Source organism: Rhinatrema bivittatum, chromosome 11 (assembly GCF_901001135.1).
Source record: "Rhinatrema bivittatum chromosome 11, aRhiBiv1.1, whole genome shotgun sequence".
NCBI classification, from domain to species: domain Eukaryota; kingdom Metazoa; phylum Chordata; class Amphibia; order Gymnophiona; family Rhinatrematidae; genus Rhinatrema; species Rhinatrema bivittatum.
In genome coordinates, this window is record NC_042625.1 from 63369854 (window position 1) to 63378029 (window position 8176).

The following is an 8176-nucleotide window of genomic DNA, read 5'->3' on the forward strand; positions in this document are numbered from 1 at the left end:
TACATGTACGCACGCATGCACATCCATATTCCCATACACCAGAGATGTCTGAAAATAGGGGGAGTCTTACTCTTTGAGTTCACTTATATATCAAACAGGTTGGTAATGCCCAATCTTTTCATAGGATAAGATTTCAAACAGAAAGGCATCTTTCTTTCCTAGTGCAAATTTTAGTTGGTAGTAGGACTGAAAGAAATGATTTTGAGATAAAATTCATCAGTGTAGTGAGAGGCAGTAGCAAGAGAGCCATATAGTAATATATATATTCAGCAATTGAAGAGCTGTGTTGGATTGTACAGGGTGGCCCACGGAAAAGTAGCCCGCCTCAGATTGGAGGCAGGCTACTTTTCCATGGGTCACCCTGTATTATCCAGTGCAGCTGGCAGAGAGATTTTCATTCATTTATTGATTGGTGATGCCATGAACATGAGCCATTGTGTCGGATTTCAGTATAAGCTAAAAAAAATATAGCAGACAGAGATGATATTTTGCTCTTCATGACTTCTTTTGACCATACATATGCATTATATAACCAAAGAGTACAACTTACAGTTGGGAGTCAGACCGGTTATACTAGCTGATGTAAGATATGCACGTCATAAAGATCAATAACACTAGGTCCTTATTCACTAAGGCTTTTTTCCTATTCTTGTCTATGAGGGACAAAAGTCACAGTGAATCAGACCCTAAAAGAGCTGTCTAGGCTCCTCTACATGTGGAAAGTGTGGTTTCTAAATCATACAAATTGATCTTTTAATACCAGTGGGTTTATACAAAGACAAACCTAATAATAGGGACTATTTTCAAAAGACCCAGGGTGAAACTTTTTCAAATTCAAAGTCCAGGGTTAAATCCAGGTAAAATACTCAAAACTGGAGAAACTATCCCCTAGCTATATATATATATATTTGTAGCAGAACAATGAGTCGTGAAAAAAAAGGGGTGGGGCAATAATGGGCAGCCAGCCATATTGGGGCAGTGCATTTTCACCCCCATAGCGCCACATCAAAAGGTGGTGTTGTTTCCAGCGCTACTGCCAGCAATCATGTGTAAAATATTATCGCCCGCTGCAGTACCGTAAACAATTTTTTTTTGCCTGCCCAAAGCCCGCTCTGACCCCACCCTAACCACTCCCCTTTCCAGAATTTAAATATTACCAATGCGTTAGGGCCCTAACACACGCAATAACAGCCTATCACATTTTAAAGAATGACCCTGAAATTAGCCATTAGTGTTAGATCCCATAATTGTCCAGTTTTTGAGGAAACTCTAAATTAGGGCTTCCCAAACCTGTTCTTTATAACCCCCAGCCAGTTGGGTTTTCAGGATATTCACAATGAGATAAAACTGCAAACTCAGTATAGGCAGATTTATCTCTTACATAGGGGTCACCAGGACAGGTTTGGGAAGCCCTTTCCTAAAGTTACCACAATAATCCTAAACTGCAGTAGGAAAGTCCAGACCATTTTTCTGCTTCTTTTTTCCCAGCCTCATGTGCTAGAAATAAACGGAGGTCCGAGCAAGATCATGACTGGAGTCCTGGAAGTCAGGCTGAAGTGGGGACAATATATGCTCCCAGGTGATGAGTCGTTTGAGCCACTCTGTCATGGCAGACCTTAAGCTATAGATCCATAGCAAAGTTTAGTCCAGAAGTGGCCAACAGGCCAGGTTTTCAGGAGATTCACAATGAATGTGCATGAGATAGATTTGCATACAATGGTGGCAGTGCATGCAAATCTACCTCATGTATATTTATTGTGGACATCCTGAAAATCTGGCTTGAATGTGATGTTGGCCACCCCAGATTTAGTCTATAGTTATTTTAGGGCTGCTCAAACTGGTTCTTGCCCCCACCCACCTCCAAGCCAGTTGGGTTTTCAGGCTATGCCTAATGAATATGCATGAGAAATATTTTCATCCATAGAAGGTAGTGGATGCAAATAAATCTTATGCATGCTCATTTGAGATATCCTGAAAACCTGACTGGCTGGGGGAGGAGAGGCTAAACAGATTTGAGGACTTCTGGGTTATTCAACCTTCCTTGAGCAGAAGATTGCCTAGATATCAATGCTTATTTCAATCTTCATAAACCCGTGAAGTTTTGCTGATTTTCTTTCTATCAGAAAACTTGCAGTTTCTTGACCTTTTTCCAACAGTTTTCCATTGGGCTTAGTCATCAGATTGTTGCATTATAGCCAACTGACATGTTTTAATGCAAAGAACCAGCATAAAATGTTGAAGACTGGGAAACAAGTGGAACTGTACAGCATATTATGCTTCCTGATTGACATAGACTGCATGATCACAAGCTGAGGAAAGGGCAGTTCTCTTCCCCCCCAAAATGCTGATGGACATATTTTACCATAGAGCAGCATTTCCTAATCTTGTCCTGGAGGCACAAGGCAGGTTTACAGGCTATTCCTAATGAATATGCATAAGCTATACTTGCATATATTTGTAACCTAATATAGACAGATTCCTCTCCTGCATATTCATTGTGGCTATCCTGAAAACCAGACCAGTTGGGTTTGCCTCCAGGGCTGGGTTGACAAACACTGCCCCAGGTCACACTCTGCTGTCCCTTCTTTCATTCCAGATTGTTTTTCATTCTGGAATTTTTCTATTAACTTGAAGTCATTAAATATAAAAAAACACACCGAGGAAGTGAGAAAAGATGTTGTGATTGTGTCCTTTTCCTATGCTGGAAATGAATTCACCCTGAAAGTGCCTCTAAGCTTCTCGTTTGCGAAATGAGCACCACACTTGTCACAATTACCGAGAGGAGGGCCTGAAGGAAGAATTTTAATGAGGCATCAGTTCCAGATTTACAAGTCTCGGCAGCAAATGGAGGAGGGAGATTTTGTTTATATGTTTTCCAACTTTTTAATTTTTGCCAATTTAAAGTGTCAGTTGCAAAATTAATGGAATCTGGCAAGAGAAAAAATGGGACGGGAAGAAAGCCCTCCAGAAGATAATTTGTTTGAAAGAAAAACTACCCAGTAGTTGATTAGAGATGATACATTTTAGGTGTTTTAGGACACGCACTTTCAGGACCACTAAGATCCGTTTATTGTCAGAAGAGACTTTTGTCTAGCTATCAATGTCTTAAAAAGAAAGCTATGAGGGATTACTAAAGTATCATCTTTACCCAGCTACCATCATACATTTGATTTTGTTTTCTGGGGGTAATTTTTAAAGGTTGCCTGATGCATAGAAAGAGCATCTATTTTCATAATCCAATCAGTTCCACTTGAAAAGGTAGGGGGTATGTGCATCTTTCTGTTTCAAGCACACTTTTCCATTGTCTCAGATGGTTATAGAGCAGGTGCCTTTGGTTTTAAGCGAGTTCCCCACTTATTTTTGTTTTATGCACAAACTCTGCTGAAGGTTGTGCTGTGTCACCCAATTAACACTCCACGAGAGCTGTTCTCCAGCAAGGGTACTTGCATCAATGCAAAGACTAATTACTCCCCATTTATTGCTTTACACCTCAGTTTATCTCAGGCCTGCTCTCTTCCTGCCAGATTGCTAAATATTCTAAGTCTCAAAATTCTGTTACATAAGTAAAGAGAACTATGTTAATTAAACATAATTTGAATGTCTGCACCATTTCAGACTTAAAGGCTAGACTGGATTTACAGTGGCTTTAGATCAGCACTTACCAAACCTGTCCTATTGACCCTATACCAGTTGGGGTATTAGGGTAGGCACCCAATGATTAAGCACGAGAGAAATTTACATATACTGGATCTCCAGTGAATGCAAAATATATCTTATGCATTTTCACGTGGTATATCTCGAAAACTCAACTGGCTGTGGGATCACCAGGTCACGTTAGGGACTCACTGCTTCCAATACACTTCATACAACACATGTTCTCAGTTCCACTTACCAGGGCTGAAAAAAAAAAGAAGTCCATATTTAAATGCATTTAGCTAGATAACTATGAAGTTATCTGGAAAATGTCTAAATATTAGACTTTCATAAGACGCTTAAAAATGTAGCCACATATCCAGCTAAAATCTAGCCAAATATCTATTTGTACAACTAGAATTTGGCCAGATAAGTGAGGGGGCATTCCAGCCAAATTCTAGCTGTACAAATAATTATCTGCCTAGAATTTATTTATTTATTTATTTATTTTTAGATTTTTATATACCGGTGTTCCTATATGAAATAAAGATCACATCGGTTTACATTGAAACAGAACATGAAAATTGCCAAAAGGCATTACATAGAACAAGGTTATGAAACTTGGAACAGTGTACATAAGTTCAAAATTTAACAATAACATTGTAACATTGATGACCAAAAGATAAAGGAGAAAAAAAAAAAAAGACTTAAACAATTAAGTTGACATATATGTATATATATATATATATATATATACACTATATATATATATATATATATATATTAGCTGGATATGTGGCCAAATCCAACTAATTATGATATTTAGAGTTAGCAGGATAACTTATCCGGCTAACTCTGGTCATGCTGCAGACATTTCCTAAACTTATCCAGCTAACTTTAAGATAGTCAGGCATATTCAGCAGCACAGCTGCATTGAAAAATATACTGCACTAGTTAGCCAGATAAGTCACACAGCAGCTGAATATGGACTTCAGGAAGGAGATATGATAGAGGTCTATACAATCATGAAAGGCTTGAACAGGTAAATGTGAATCAGTTGTTTACTTTTTGGATAATACAAGGACTAAGGGGCATGCCTTGAAGTTAATAATTCGCACATTTAAAGCAAATTGGAGAAAATTATTTTTCACTCAATGCATAATTAAGCTCTGGAATTAATTTCCAGAGGATGTGGTTAAGGCAGTTAGTGTAGCTGGGTTTAAAAAAGGTTTGAATAAGTTCCTGGAGGATAAGTTCATAAACTGCTATTAATCAATAAGGAATAATAGCTTGAGATCTGTTTAATGTTTGGGTACTTGTGACTTGGATTGGCCACTGCTGGAAACGGGATACTGGGCTTGATGGACCTTTGGTCTGACATATCAATTATGTTCTTATGTTCAGGGTGTCTACAATGAATATTTATCAAATTTATTTGCTTATACTTGGTCCAAAAACTAAGTGGATTTGCATATTTCAGTTATTCTGAAAATCAAATCAATCTGTGGCCCTGGAAAACTAGAGTAGAGAATTCCTGCTACACAATATATGAAATAAAAACAAACTGACATCATTTTGAGGAGTTTGTTCATTATAACATGCATCTATCCTGTATATAAGGCACCAAATAATGTATTCCATACAATTTCAGGGGGTTTTGAGAGATGAATTCTAAAGATATACAGAAATCTCTAATTTAAATTGTGTATTCTCAAAAGGGTCAATTAACATTATCTTGATTGGCCAATAAGTTTCTCATGGAGAGAGAACCCTACCATGAAGAGTCAGTCAGATTAGTTGTGTTGGCATTTTTCCAGTTAATGTAGCCCCTCTATGCAGAAGATACACACCAGACACACAGCTCAATACAGTAAAGTGTGGCCGCGGTTTCCCTGCTCCTAACCGGCTTTCTACTCACTTTTCGGCCGCATTAGTCCAACCCGCGATACACTATCCCCTTTAACCTACTCCTACCGCGTCCTAAAATCCCCGGGCAACCCCTTCCGCACGCGGCATGTATATTGCATGTAAACGATCGAATTAGCTATTCCCTACCATCAGTGGTTGAATACGTTTTCGACTGGATTGTAGCATAACTCCAAAGTGAGGAAAGAATTAGTTATCAACACCCAGGTAAAAAAAAAAAAAATCTATTTAAAATGTACATTTCTAGGCCAGGTCATTGCCATGCAGAAGGTTCCTGGTTTGAACCCCGAGCTGGGTCTTCTGCCACCCAGGTCATCTGGGATGGGAAATGCTACAGCTCCCCAGGGAAGAGAAAATTGAGGTTATTGTTTCAGAGTGATACCTAGTGGCCAGATTTTTAGCTTATGATTGCAGGTTTCTGTAAGAAGCCCTGGTGCATGTCCCCGGCCCAGGACCAGGTGAGCTGGAAGTACAAAGGAGCAGGAGGAAACTGCTGGCTCCAAAAATATATCTATATTTTTGTTGCAGGACATAGAGAGAGAGCATTTTAGGGATTGCTATATTAGTATAAATTTTAGTATCATCTAGAATGACTATGGGATACATCGTGAGCCAGTCCTGGTTTTGCCTTGTTGCATGCATGGAGAGGTAGTTCTTATTTTCCAACTGATTTCTCTAAGAAAAACTGAATTACATCTCCATGCATGCAATAGTGTAAACCCAGGAAGTTATATAGTCACCCTAGCTTAGGGCTTTCCAAACCTATCCTACAATCAGTCATATTTTTAGGAAAACCACACTGGATATGCTTCTGATACATTTGCATTTATTGAAGACCCAATGTATACTATATATTCAGATTTGTCTCATGCATATTCATTGTGGATCTCCTGGCTGTGGGTTTACTATATGACATAGCTCTATCATAAAGATATGATTTGCATAACCAATTGACTCATATCTAATGACTCCTTTCACAATATCCGATGACATCAAGTTGATATATTCAAGCAGTTGCCAGTAATAATTAAAATAAAACAACTCCAACATCTCATCCTGAGATCACATAGTATTCTGTGCCTATCCTGCTTATAAACTGAAGCTTTCTTCTCACTCACACATTTCTCAGTGACTGCTCTACAGAAAAGTGTGTTGGGTACTTTTCATCAGGCAGTACTGGGGAGAGACTGGGTCAAAAAAAAAAAAGAGCAGAGAAGAAAAGGTAAATACATTAAAAAAATTAACATAATATTGAAGTGTTAAGTCAAGAGTGGTGACCCCAGTTAGTGTTAAGTGTTAGTGTAAGCATGCTAGTGTTAAGGGTGGTGACCCCAGAGGTTCCCATGATGACTATGAGGGGGGAGGAATGGTGGTGACCCCAGAGGTTCCCATGATGACTATGAGGGGGGGAGGGATGGTGGTGACCCCATCTTCCAGTGATGACTATGAGGGGGGAGGGATGGAAGTGATAGCATTACAGTAGAACCTGCTGCTCTAACCAGAGGTGGTTTTGGTGCAAAACACAATCCTTTTGCTTTTGAAGAAAGAATCTATTTGGGTGTCCTTGAGATCAGAAATCTAAGGTGTAGATCCCAGCGAACAGTTAAAAACCAATCATAACATACATTACTATTTCGAACTGAACACAGGAATATGACATACAGTATGGGGCAGATTTTCAAAGGGGTACGTGTGTAAGATACATGTGTAACCCCTGAAAACCTGCCCCAAGCTCCCCCTGCGCGCGCCGAGCCTATCTTGCATAGGCTCGGCGGCGCGCACAAGCCCCAGGATGCGCATATGTCCCGGTGCTTTGAATAAGGGATGGGCCGGGAGTGTGTCCGGGGGCGTGACAGCAGTCCGGGGGCATGTCAGGGGGCGTGGGGGCGGTCCGTGGGTGGGGCCGGAGGCATGACAGTGGTCCGGGAGCGGGGCCGAGTGCCCCAGCGGCACGCGCAAGTTACGCCTGCCAGAGGCAGGTGTAACTCCATGAAATAAGGTGGGGGGATTTAGTTAGGGCTGGGGGGTGGGTTAGATAGGGGAAGGGAGGGAAAGGTGGGGGGGGGGACAAAAAAAAGTTCCTTCCAAGGCCGCTCCGAAATCGGAGCAGCCTCGGAGGGAACGGATGCAGGCTGCTCGGCTTGGTGCACGCAGGTTGCACAATTGTGCACCCCCCTGCGTGTGCCGACCCTGGATTTTATAACATGCGTGCGGCAGCGTGCGCATGTTATAAAATCGGGCATAGATTTGTTCGCGCTGGGTTGCGTGAACAAATCAGCGCCCTCGCATAAGTTTTAAGATTTGCCCCTATATGTTTGCAATCAGCCAAATGACAGAAAAATCATTTACAGCATGGGTTAATGTTCACTTTTAGACCTAATATTCTCCGGATACTGAGAAATATTTGGTTTGTTTAAAAATTATTTTTATTAAAGAGTAAGGCTGACAATTCTTCTGAAACCAAAAGTTAATAAATGCCTCCTCTGTGCTGTTTCCATTCTGGGTGTCTGTGCAATATATCACTGAGTGGGAAATGAGCTCTTGGTTGGTTTGGAATGGGCCTTTCGCCTTCTTGCCTTAGTATGTTTTGATGATAATGCCTCCTTCCTGCAGGGAT